Here is a 12550-nt window from a genome sequence, read left to right as displayed (position 1 = left end):
AGCAGGTTTTGTGAAAGCTATCGTAGATCTCCTGAATCCTACCGTAGATCTTGCTACCGCAAAACACGTAATGACTACCGTAGATATTGTGATGGCTACCGTAGATCTGATAATGGCTACCGTAGAAGTTTTGATGGCTACTGTAGAAGTTCTAATGGCTACCGTATAGATATTGTTATGGCTAAACCGAACAAGTGTAATGTCTACATTAGATCTTATAGTGGAATAATTCCAGTCGTTTTTCATCTTAACCCTGCCTGAGTAGTTTTTTTAGTTGATCGTTTACCTCTGTTAGATAAGCTCAATAAACTATATTTTTACAAACGCCATGAACAGGGGTATATGGTATGTTGTTACTTAAAAATGGGATAAGAGAGGCGAGAGATAAGAAAGGGACATTCAAACTACAACATACAAAACTAAAGACTAAGGAACACGAACCCCACCAATAACTGGGGGTGATCTAAGGTGCTCCGGAAGGGTTATTAGATCCTTCTCCACATGTGGCACCCGTCGTGTTGCTCATGTAAATACAAACCCGGCGATAAGACTTATTCAGTAGGTTACATTCGGGGAAAAGAGGACGGGATTGCCGTTACGACAATTGGAACATATCCGTCGTCATCTGTAAACCAGATTTTCCATAACGGACAACTAACTCGTAATAGCGTCCGTAAAAGTTACGAAAGGATGATTTCAACTTCGCCACTTTGTTTAATAGCTTCGTTTTGAGCAGCAATCCTCTATCAAAAACATCATGATAGAAAAAACAAGCCCTGGAATATCGTATCAATTGATCAACTGGAAGATATATACTCCATATACAGGCACTGCTGGAATGTTGCTACTTAAAATTGAAAGTTCACTATTTGGAGCTGAAATCATCTCTTTTGTCGTAAAATTTTCAACCGACCCTCATTGTCAACTTCTAAATGTAAGTCATGATATGAGGCAGACTTAACTGTATCTGTTATATCCTTTGTTTAAAGGTCGATGGAATGTGTTCAACATAGTCACCAAACTTTGAATTATTTAGTGAGAGAACATCATCTATATAGCGGAAAGTGAAGTTAAATGATAATTCTAACTTCTTTTCTTTCTTCCTAAGAAGCTCCTATATGAAGTCAGCCTCATATGAATAAAGAAATAAGTCGACAAAAAGAAGAGCACAGTTGGTTCCCATGGGAATGCCGATTGTTTGTTGAAAAACACGTCCTCCAAACGTAACAAACATATTTTCAATCAAGAAATCAAGCATCTTGATAATGTAAGTTTCAGAGAATTTTATGTTAGAATCAGAGTGATTTTTTAGAAAGTACGATTTATCCCTCCCTTATCAAGATGCTTGTATCTACGCTAGTCATTCTATTTTATGAAACAAAGCAGGATAACTTTTTCAATTTGACTATTAGTTTGGAATGGGGAATACTTGTGTAAAGTGTAGAAAATTCAAATGTTTAATACTATTGCAAGATGAAAAAGTCTTAGATTATATGTAAATGTTTTAGTATCCACATCTGATTCATGCCACCTCTAGAATAGGTAGTTCACAATAACTTTGAAGCCCGGCTTTGATTGCTGATGAAATTGGTGTTAATAAATTAGAAAGAGGTTTCGTGAAGCACTTTGAATACCACGCAATATAATGTTGCTTGTAAGGACACTTATGTAACTTAGGTATCCAATACAGTGACGGAAGATCCAGTTCTTCATCTTTGGTTGAAATTCCAAAGGAACATAAAACAGACTTATGATTATCTAAGATCTCCTCCTTGGTAAGTGTCGTTGGGGGTATGTGTTGAGTTTCCAAGTAAATTGTTAATACCTAATTCATTTATCAAGCAGTTTATGTAATGTGATTTACACACAGGTGTTTTGCAGCATTTGAGTTTTTATAGATTGATGTGGTATGTGTATTCATAGACCCATTCAGTTTTTTTTAAATTCTGATTTTATCAACGACCTCACAGCCTTAATCTATTTGGAAAGATAATCTAAGTCTTATTTATCGCGTTTAACCCATTGCCTGGTATAATCCTCGATTGAATCTATCAGTATTTTGAAGTTGTGTTTCCAATTGATGGATTTAGGCTCATGATATTTCCGGCCTTTGGATAACACATTTCGCAGAGAAGTGTTATTTACAATGTTTAGGTCACCAGTAATAACGTAGCCAGCCGGGTTATATATGAACGGGGAACTAGCACATGTGCAGTCCGGAGGTTTGATTGAAGTCGTCAATATTGAGATCCTGCAACACGTGTTGAAAATTGAAAATTTTAGTTGCAATTAGTTTGGTATAGGTATAAGAAATGATAGGTACAGATTCATATTTGAAATCGGGAGGTATTTTCGAGTCAACTGATTTATGATGAAGGATATTGCCCAAGTTGATGGCATCGAGACCTTTGTTGGCAAAGAGCGTTTTAAAAAGGATCTTTTCTCCTTTTCATCTTTTCCAATGCGAACTGGTTTAAAAGTTTATGACTGGCAATATCCGACATGATAGCTGTAAGTTTGTATTGGTTTGAATGGGGGTGTGTAACAGTGGTTTCCAAACATAATTTGTACAGAAAATGAAGTTTTGAAAAGGAAATTGACAATAGACCATTGAAACCACAGCTATTGTGATAGATCCAATTTTCAAGTTGAATGGTAAAAACCTTATTAGATATTCTTATAATTCTGGGAAAACTATGTTTAATAAGTATTTGCGAAGCTTATGTGGTGATTTTGGTCTTGTTGTTCGCTTAAACTCAAAGAGTGATGCCTAGCTGGTAAAAAAATGTTTAACTACTGTAGGAAAGTGTAAACCAACTAATGTTTGCGAATATCGAATATTTTTTATCGTGTATTGTCGGGTTTTTTTCAATATTGATTAGTGTAATTATAAAAGGAAAGATTCAATGAAGTTCAACATTCGCGCCGATTTAAATCTGCAGTTTCTTACTAATAAAAGTCGCATAAATGCTTGCTAAAATGGTTGGTTTCAGTTAATAAAAAACATACTGAAATATCTTATTTTTGAAAAACTAAATTTCAATTATTAACAGAAGTAATATAACCAGGCAACTTTCAAAATGTAGACGAAGCAAATTTTTCCTTTGGGTCTGCCTTTGGATTGAAAATTTGAAAATTGAAGTTGTTTCTGCTAGTAAATTAATAACATACAGCCAAATATATAGAATTCATTGGAATTGAAGAAAGTTGTAACCACACAAAGAAAGTACGGTACGATATGATATAAATAAAATTAAGGATATTTATTCGGTTTCTAATATGAATGTCTGGCCATGACTTCGACTAATGGTATGGTGCCAGAATCATACAGACGAAAATTTGGCCTTAAGTCTTTTTAAATTTGACAATAATAACGAGATCCTTTTTTCATGCCAATGTTCGTTAATCATGGCGAAAATATGGGCAAAAGACATCAGTTAAAGTCAAAGTGTTAAAGCAGTGTGTTTACTTTGATTAAAAGCACTTGAACTGGAAAAGATTTTTATTCATTGCAAGAAATAGTTGTTGTTTGTGAGAAATATATCGTCTCACAGAAAATAACCTTTAAAGGACACAGACAAATACATACCGTCCTTCGCTCCTTTTAGGAAAAATATCATGAGATTAATAAAATCAAAGTTCGGGATTTCGGGATGAAATGGAGGATTACAAACCGACTAGTTCTGGTGTAATTTTATTTTAGAAGTACTCATTCTCAGTCCACAAATATTGGATTACAGTGATCCTTTAATTGTTAAAGGTGTATTGCTTTCTATCAGCAGATTTCTGTTTTCATTTTGTTTCACTGTGTTTTATATGAAACGCAGGAATTGTAGTGACAATGGGGCAACTATCCACAAAGGTCAAAGGACAAAGGTTATAATACTCAATCATATTCAATTAAAATCCGATTTTAATTCTTTGAAATTCTTTTTTTTTTCGATTGTGACAACACAGGATAAGATTTTGTACTTTCAATGAGCAATATTACAGGTGCCACTAGTGGAGCAGGATCTGCTAACCTTCAGTAGCACCTGAGATCACCCCAGATTTTGGTGGAGTGCTTGTTGTTCAGTCTTTAGTTTACTTTGTCGTGTCATGAAGATTGTTGTTTGTCTTTTCGTCGGTTTTCTTTCTTCTTTTTGTTTCGCCAATGTGTTATTATTTTTTTTACGACTTGTGATTTTTGATTGTCCCTTTGGAATATTCTGCCTTTTTTCTTGACTCAAATCCTCAAGCAGAAAACAAGATTTCGTATACATTTTTTAGTTTCAGATTAAACAATTCTGACTGCAACCAGTGTTATCCTACTGTTACTTGACTGTAAGGGTTGAAATCCACCTATTGCAATTTATTCAAAATTCTGACCAAATTGCAATTTGTTTTATAAAACCAAACTGTTCAACTGGTTAGAAATTTGAACAAACTGCTGTAGAAAACCACAGTAAAGTCGTGTAAGTGCAAGATGATAAAATAAAGCATACTTACAAGCCTATAAGACTTTAATTCCACTTCAATGATATTATGAAAAATCAGTCTAACTATCTGTATACAAATTTTATTGTAATCGTCATGCTAAAAGTGATAGGTAGTAATTTTAAATTGCTATAAAAATGTCCAAATTAACTTTCATACAATTTTCTTTCGAAAAGTCTTCTATATTTATAAGAATCAGATATCATTTGAATTAAAACATCTTATATTCAATAAAATATATTTGAAATTACAATACGTTGTTAATAAGTTTCCATTGGAGATAACCTAAAATCATTATTCTTTTGAATATAGAAGACTTTTCGAACGAAAAATTGTATGAAAGCTTAGTAATATATCATAATATCATTGAAAAGAAATTAAAGTCTTATAGGATTGTAATTATGCTTTATTTTATCACGACTTAACTTCTACAGCAGTTTGTTCAAATTTCTGATTTGTTGAACAGTTTGGTTTTATAAAACAAATTGCAATTTGGTCAGAATTTTGAATAAGTTGCAATAGGTGGAGAGCAACACTTACAGTCAAGTCACAGTAACAGGATAAAGATATGCAATATAACATCATTAAAGGGGCGTTAGCTACGAGATATACAAAAAATTAAAATATGATTTCTTTTTGTTCAATCATTAATGAAAGTGATATAGTGAAATAATAATTCGCTTTTAGCAGCTAATTTGGTTCAATTTAGTCAAAATAAGCTAAGAAACATCGCTGATGAATAATTCGACCTCATTGAATCCGTATTCATGTGACCTCTAATTTAACCCTTTAGCTGGAGATGGGTTACTAGATATAAGAAGATGTGGTATGAGTGCCAATGAGACAACTCTCCATCCAAGTCAAAATTTATAAAAGTAAACCATTATAGGTCAAAGTACGGTTTTCAACACGGAGCCTTGGCTCACACCGAACAGCAAGCTATAAATGGCCCCAACAAATTACTAGTGTAAAACCATTCAAACGGGAAAACCAACGGTCTAATCTATATAAAAAAACGCATGTTTTCAGCTATTAAAAGGAAAAGAATGTCAACAATGAAAGTGAAACAAGGATGAACCATTTCGTTGACTGATTATATCCACAAAAAATCATTCTTATATAGGTAAAAACGATGATAAACATACTTTTTAACCTGCAATATGAAATCAAACAGACCTAGAAAAAACCAATTGCACGTGATTGCTGTCTGTTTATATTTATAGTTATGTTAATATCGGGTTATATGACCATCGGCAGTCTTCGGATGTCATCTCGATGGTTAATTAGATGACGTCTAGACAAAAATACACACGAAATGTTGATACATATTATCGAGTCCATGCATTGTTAATTGTTTATTTAGACTTTTTGTAATTTGGATATACAATTTAGTACGTTATAAATCAAATATGAGAATTTGAGTCAAATCGGTGAACATGAATTTGACAGCTAATGCCCCTTTAGGTTAGTTTTCGTTATAGATAATCACTTTAATGCACGGCTGCTTTGCAAAATAATAAGCTTGATATATTTGATGATTTGTTATAAACACAAAACTTTATGATTATGATAAACTTTTGAAACATAATTGATTCTATATGTATACAGTTTGATTAATCTAATTCTAATAATTCAACATTCATCATCGATATCGAGCTATATGTTCTAAGTTATTTGACTATTTTAATTAATGATTTGTTAATTCAGTAATAATAAGCCAACTTTTCAGCACATTCGAAAATCCATTGCACTCTCAAATTATTGATTTTCAAACTCTTGGTTTTAAATTTTAACGCATTTAGAAAACAATGTTGAGTTTCAAGTGTATATTTAAATGAGAAGGGCCCGCACATTAAGAAGAAATAGAAAAAGGCAAAGTAAAATTCGCTAGAGCTAGCTCAGTGCTGTTCCATCGGTCTTGATATTTTTCCAAATATCGTTTTTCGTCTTTTGCCTTTGAATTTATTTGTTTGTTCTTTCTTAGATATATTTTTCACCTGCGACATGTGATATTTTTGGTCCTTAAATGTCAACAATAAAAACGTACCTTTGGACACATAAAAAAACAAATTTCTAAAAGAATGATTACATTGTAATTTAATTAATTCATCATTTTGAAAATACTAATCTCGTCTTGGTAAATATACACCCATTTTCCTTTGGTTGAAACATTTGTCTTCTCACCTTATACATATTTAACATGACATAGGATTTTTCAGTATTGATGTTATTGTATGGTCTTGGATGTACCTTTTGACATTCTCTTGTCGAGATTAAAATGTGGGACGGTTGACATATAAAACAAATTAATTTAACCCTCCCACATATTCATTGGTCTGTCTCAAGTCAGAACGCGTTAATCATTTTGGAAGATTGGATGTAGTGGTAGATCTTTGTTCCGTTTGAACTTTTTCAAATATATAGACTTGAGACGATTTAGAGCTTGACATATATTACAGACACTATGTTGTTGAATAATGTAAAACACTAGCGTACCAATTTCCAAATCTCATTAAACGATTAAGAAGATGCAAATCAAGGTAACCAAGAAAAGTGAAGGAATCACTTGAAGTCTTAAAGGAATTACATATAAGTTGTATTTTGGTTATTTGCGATGTTGAGCTGCTGTCTTGTTGGTGTTTAACCCATATCTCCATTTATTCACAACAAAAATTTCCAATATAAGTTTACGTTGATGAAATGTATTGTAAAAGTATCTAAGACTATTATTGAATAATTCTGGATGCCATAGAGATATGTGAACTGTTTCGAAATATACCTACGAAAAATCGTTTCTTTCGTTTGATTTCTAAACACCGTAAATGATGTTGGAATCAATGGCATTTATTTTAAATGGTTATTGAAGCAAACAACTAAATGGTTATATGAATACCAGAAACACTAAAATTACCTTATAGTTGTATTGATTTAACGTAGTTTTTCTGAAATCGATTTGAGGTGTTACTGAAACGTCCCAATGAGTTTAAATATGATGTTTGAGAAGAGACGTCCCGAAGGGACAAACAGGCGCGAAATCAATATAATCAATTAGTATATTATAAAACAAATATAATGAAGTTGCACAATTTATTAATAAGTTGGAGTGTGATAAATGTGTTCCCTTTGAAGATTCAGGTATGTTGATATTAATAAAGTTTTTAAATGTTAAATGTTCCTTTGGTTATATTACTTAAAGAGGCAGACCACAATGCCAATTCTTTTTGGTTTACAAAGATGAAATGCTTTAAAAGGATTCAATAATTTTCAACCGTTTACAGTTTTTTTATACAAGACAAGTGCAATGCTTCTTCTTATAATGTCACACACACACAAATATGCGCACATTTTTTCTCTTTGAACTATTCTATCTTTCTTTTTCTCTTCTCTCAACATATGTCTATGTATGTTTTCCAGTTTAGATATATCCATGTTTTGTATTAGCATGCTTAAATGTGTAAGTGATACTATAACAGTATTCAGGAGAAGTCTTCATACGTATGGTGTACATGTGTCTTATCCATTTTTTTGCCTGCAACAAATACATAAATTAAAACTAAACTAAACTTAACTAAACTTAACAAGACAAAATAAAGGACTGTATTGTTTATGAATAATAAATCTTAATAATATTTATAATAATTTCATATCCCCTAGTGTTATTAACCGAGTGAATATTCCACAAAAGTATCAGCCAAAATAAAGCGAGATAAAATATGGCATCTCCTACTTTGTTAGAATTATCATTCTTTATTCTACGATCAATAATAATGATATCAATACTAAAAATTGCTGTTTTAAATACAGATAAAATATTGAAGCCGATATTTCGTTTGGTTTTGTATTTGTGTATTCTGTTTTAAAGAGTGTATTCCTACATACCAATTTCCGATGCAATCTTAGCACTCAAAGCAGTTTCTCAAACTTTGTGAATTTTAACAATAACTATGTTTTTACGAACACCTTTCCCTTTCAAACCCTACCCCCAAATTTTTAATAAAACAATTTCTGACACCAGGAAATTTACGGTAACATATTATACCGAAATAACAGTTTCATTGAAATCAATAGCACAAAAAAAATCTTTTCTCAAATGTTATGGTTTTTATTTACAAGGGGGTTTCCAAGTGATTTTTGGAAATTTTCGCCAAAAAAAAATGTAGAAATATATATTTCATGCAATATACAACCGCACAATTTTGTTTACGTCCTATCCACACTTTCAGAGTTTTTCGTTCACAAAGACTTTTGTCCGAAATTGATTATTAATTTGAAGAAGTTCATGAAAAAAACAGTTATGGAAATATTATTTTATACCCTAGGTTTTGGAGACACAGTTAATGTATTCTTATTATTTTGATCAAAGATTTATTCAAAATGATTCCCATAATTCTAAAGATTAATCTCAAGTTTAACATTGTTATAAGAAAAAGACTGAGGAAATAATAGAAACTGAATCACGTTTTGGCGTTATTTTAAAATTCCACTAATAAACTAGAAATTCATAGAGATCGCAGTGACTTTAGAAAAATCCAAAGGTTAACACTGTATTAAAATGTGCTAAGTTGGTCAATGTATAATAGTTAAATTGATTGAAAGATATGTTGTACAAAAATCAAGATGGGTTATTTTCAGTGGTTTTCCGCCTTCCTAAAATCTAGTCTAAAACATCAAGTCTAAATTCAGGATACCATAATAAGATATATAATGGACGAGAGAATATTTGGATTATGAGTCGATGAATCGGCATTATTATAACATAAAAACCATATCAGATGTACTTAATATTTGAACTGGACAGGTGTTTTCCATTACCAAATGTATGTTATCATTCACATGTAATGGTTACATTATTCTTTAATATATTCATATATTTAAGAAATTACTTCACTATAACTACAATTATTTCACACCAATAAATTTATAGTAATAAAAGTATGGAAAGGAGCAACAGATAACAGAATTACATATATTCATTTGAATATGAAAATCGTAGAAAAGATAAATGAATTTATTCCACTGTTTAAACATATTGATGGTTTAATCAATATTTGATTGGTTGAGACTATCCCACGTGTCATTGAACAAATCTTCATATTCCATTCTGAGGATCATATTCCCCTCTGAAATGTCGGGATTACTTCGTGCGACGTTACGCGCGGTTAATGTACATAACGTTTTGAACTTCTTATTCTTCTTAAAATAGCGATAGCAAAAATCATTATCATGTTCAAATTTATTTCAGACGATAAAACAAAAAGACTTATAATTAAATTTTGATCCTTACTGTTTATCAATGAGTATCTCGTGTTTAGTTTGACTTACAAAAACAAGCGGATAAGAAAAAAAATGTATGCAAAATAATATTTAATGTATAGATAGTAAACAAAGCATAGGCAGTGGAATAAAACATTCATTTCCCTTTGCCTCGGGAGATATGAATATTCTTGGGTGAACAAATCTTCATATCTCCCTCCGGCACGGGAAATAAATGTATAATGTTTCATTAATTACAATCTCATATAAATTACATTATATGGAATATGGAGACGCTTGATCATTTGTGCCCTTGATTAGAAAATGAGACTGATTTTGCAATCTTTTTTTAGTTAAAATAAAATGACCTTAAATTTAGAACGGCTGCATTCGAGACGAAAAATATATAAATTATGGTATTAGCCCTGTATAACCACGGGTTCTCCGATGAAAAATGTCTGTCGTTAAGTTGTCACATGTTTAGACGTCTATAATAAAATAAAAATTTGATGTGACATCACGCCAACTGTTACATTATCAGCCTTTACCTTTTCGAAAGGTGCACCATCTACTTGCTCCTATACATCATGAACTGTGTTACAATCATAGATAAAGCTGACGAGGAAATGCATTACCCGACTAACGAAAGCTATATTTGCGTATCGTTTAGTTGTTCGAGTGGTCTAGGGCGCTGGACACAGTGTAGGCGGAGTTGTTACGATGTCACCGAATCCCGCTGAATGAACACAATTGCTTAGATTTAACGTTGTTGCGCTAAATTTATAACTATTATGGTGTTAGCCCTGTATAACCACGGATTGTTCGATGGAGACTGTCTGTCGTAAAGTTGTCATATGTGTACACGTATATAGTATATATGCCTAAAAAGTGTGCAAATCAACACCAATATTGAAAAATATATACAGTAAAGACAAGTATCAATAAATTTTTCGAATGACAGATATCTTTCATCAGTATGATATAAAATGAATCATATCAATCTTATTCTGGTTTTCTAAAAATACAAATTAAAAACCAAACCACGCTTGTATAATTCGAAAATTCAAAGTTTAAGATAGGAATTTGTAAAAGTGATAATTCACTTGTTTTCCCATCCTAAAAAACCTGTGATATTTGTAATTTTTATGTTATTATTTTTTCAATGAAATATTGTTTACACGACTTGAGCCATACTTTATATATGAGAATTCAACTGATGATGAACATTTTTTGGTGGGACCACCTTTGACAAATTTTGAAGAGTTCAATTAAAAAATAAGAAATATTCTTTTTTTTCAAATTCCTTCATAAGAACATGCAAATTTCTTTATTTTAAGAGCTGATCATAATATTGTTACGTCTATTAATAGTTTTAACTAATGGTGAATGGGAATAATAAATTCAATTTCACTTGTCCTAATTTTAAATCAATACAATCCACATACATAGCATTGGTCCGAGGTTTGCAGCGTGGCAGCCGTTTTTCGTTGTTTTTGAATTGTGATGTGTTTTTTTGTGCTTATTATTTTGATTGATTTGGTTTGGTCTCTGTTACTGGTTTTTTTTTTTTTTTTGTTTTTTTTTTAGTTTGGTTTGCAACTGGTTTTAATAAAATGCATCTTTTTGTTTTTTGCAATTTAACGTTTTGGCTTTGTTTTGGTTCTGTTTTGTTTGAGTTTGCTTTTCAGCTTGTTTTATACATGTGATTTGATTTGGTATTTTTTCGTGTGGTTGTTTGTATTGTATTGGTTTGCTTAACAACTTGTTTTATTACATGTATTTTTTTCTTTGTTTTTCACAAAAGGTCTTTTATTTGCTTCCTTTGTCCAGTTTTTTTTTTTTTTTTTTTTTTATTTGTTTTATTTATTTTTGTTTTTTAGGGGTTGCATTTGTGTCATAACTTAGGTGTGCTTGTTTCTATGCATTATGACATACATGAAATTGTATCCAGTCTATGACTATATTGAGTTAATGCATTTTGGTAATTAAACGAATGTGTTTACAATAACACCAGATTACAATTAAGTCATTGTATTGAAAAACAGTCTTCGCGTTTTACCATTTCCACCATCTTAGATTACTTTGAATACAACGAAACTCGTTTCGCACGAAATATTTGTTTTTCCAAATAAGTATTTCCATTATTATTACTGTAGCTTCATCTTAAAACTAAAAGGGTAGGGGAGGTTGAGCATTCAGAAAAATGTTTAACCCCCGCCAAATTTTCGGTCAGTCTCTCACAATACAGAAGTCCATTAGTCGTTGGTTGGTGTCTGCCATGTTGGTTTTTCTTTGTTTAACGTTGTAAGCTCTAAATCAGGCCATTACTTTCTTCTTTTATTTTAGTTGTTTATTATTTTATTGTAATAGGATCTTTTATAGCTAACTATACGGTATGTGTTTTGCTCATTGTTGAAGTCCTTACGGTGACCAGTGGTTGTTTACATTCTTGTCCGTTGGTCTGTGTTAAATAGTTGTCTCATTTGCATTTGCAGACTTGCCGCATTTCCTTTTTTCTGCATTCACTGCACTTTTCTTTATCATTGTTTGACATTAATATTTCTTAGTTTTCAAATTTTAACAAAATTTGTTTATTGGTGAAATATATCAAAGTTGTCGACCTATGTAAATAGCTTGGAAATGAGCGCATAATTCTAAAGATTAGAAAAAATAATGAAATTATGGATTCTGTATTTAATGAAAATTTGAGAAAGCTGACTGACGTACATTCATTGTCTCGCAATTTGAGATAATTGCCTACTCCAATTTAAAATTGAATTGCGTATTTAATGTTATTCGCTTAGCTCCTGGTGGTGTTTGA

General features: G+C 31.5%; 1 protein-coding gene across 2 annotated transcripts in view; it reads left to right on the top strand.

Moving 5' to 3' along the window:
- LOC127728692 (serine/arginine-rich splicing factor 4-like) overlaps positions 1–12550 on the top strand; it is a 52125-nt gene that overhangs the window by 18727 nt on the left and 20848 nt on the right. The window contains exon 1 of one of the 2 annotated variants that reach the window (XM_052236309.1): positions 7477–7611. The exons of the other annotated variant lie outside the window; for it this stretch is intronic. The gene's annotated coding sequence lies outside the window, so the exon portion shown is untranslated. Of the gene's footprint in view, positions 1–7476; positions 7612–12550 lie in introns of those variants that run through there. 2 annotated transcript variants of the gene reach the window in all.

This window comes from Mytilus californianus, unplaced genomic scaffold (genome assembly GCF_021869535.1).
Source record: "Mytilus californianus isolate M0D057914Y unplaced genomic scaffold, xbMytCali1.0.p SCAF_2, whole genome shotgun sequence".
NCBI classification, from domain to species: Eukaryota; Metazoa; Mollusca; class Bivalvia; order Mytilida; family Mytilidae; genus Mytilus; species Mytilus californianus.
The sequence above is the reverse complement of the archived record's forward strand: the minus strand, read 5'-3'. Positions and strand labels throughout refer to the sequence as shown.